Source organism: Camelina sativa, chromosome 8, assembly GCF_000633955.1.
Source record: "Camelina sativa cultivar DH55 chromosome 8, Cs, whole genome shotgun sequence".
NCBI classification, from domain to species: Eukaryota; Viridiplantae; Streptophyta; class Magnoliopsida; order Brassicales; family Brassicaceae; genus Camelina; species Camelina sativa.
In genome coordinates this window covers 22,645,375-22,646,399 of record NC_025692.1, presented here as the reverse complement: position 1 = coordinate 22,646,399, position 1,025 = coordinate 22,645,375, and the positions used below count along the sequence as shown (strand labels likewise).

The window sequence follows — 1,025 nt, the reverse complement described above, 5'->3', positions numbered from 1 at the left end:
TAAAATTAATTTTCTTATTTTTTGCAATGGATATGACAACAAGCTCGGTTATTCTATATTATATTGCAATTTAACACTTAAATTTCTTTTATTAATCCGACAATCTAAAATCGAGCATATAAGTGAAAGTATCAATCAATAATTGCGTGCATGTTATAGCTATGTTGGTTTTCATGAATTGCACAAATATTATGAGAAAAGATGCAATAATTTTAGTCTTAGATTTTGCTAAAATGAAGTTGTTTGTTATTCTACGAAAAGATTTTGAATAATTATTAAATACTACGAAAATATTTTGAAGAAGCATGGATAAAGTAAGGAAGGCGACAAGGAAGAGGAAGAAGAAGATAAAAGCCGACGGTAAAAGTAGACGATAACAACTACCAGTAACGGGTGATTGTGACCTCATGATCCCTGCTTCTCCCTCCCAAAGAGATTTTGTAACTAAAACTCTAATTTCCTTGCGTCCATTCTTGTAGCTGATCGTTTTTAGTGGTAGTTGTTTTGTGTGTGTTAGCAGTTGTTATATGTTCGTTTTCACTAAATTGAAAATTCGATTTTGTATTTACAAAAAAGTTTTCAATCAATTTAAATACTTCTTGAACCAATCAGATTATATAAAAAATTTTGGTTTTTAAGTAATTGTAGATGAAATAAACAAAAGAAGTAACATCACAACTTGAGAGCAGCAATTGATTCGGGTTTAAACTCGACCCGGAGACCCAAAACCCGTCTAACTTCAGCTGGTGTGAGTCTCCAAGTCATGGGTCCTGAGTTCTCTCCCCAAAAGTCCAAAATCTCTGATACCTTTTCCAAGTTCAGTATCGTCGCCATCTGAGTTAATCGAGCAAACTTATCTCTCACTGTTCTCTGAGTCATGCCCGAGAAATGACTAACCAAAGCCCTTGTGTCTCTGTCAAGCTGAAGCCCGCCAAGTTGGCTAAACCGTTTTTGCATCATTATGACTTCGAGTCTCTTGACTATGAAATCGATTATGAGATGCAGAAACGAGTCGTAGTTGTTGG

At 34.7% G+C, this 1,025-nt stretch overlaps 1 protein-coding gene across 1 annotated transcript in view; it reads right to left on the bottom strand.

The window, feature by feature from the left end:
• LOC104707962 (pentatricopeptide repeat-containing protein At4g01400, mitochondrial-like) overlaps positions 1-1,025 on the bottom strand; it is a 3,955-nt gene that overhangs the window by 702 nt on the left and 2,228 nt on the right. The gene's annotated exons all lie outside the window — the stretch shown is intronic.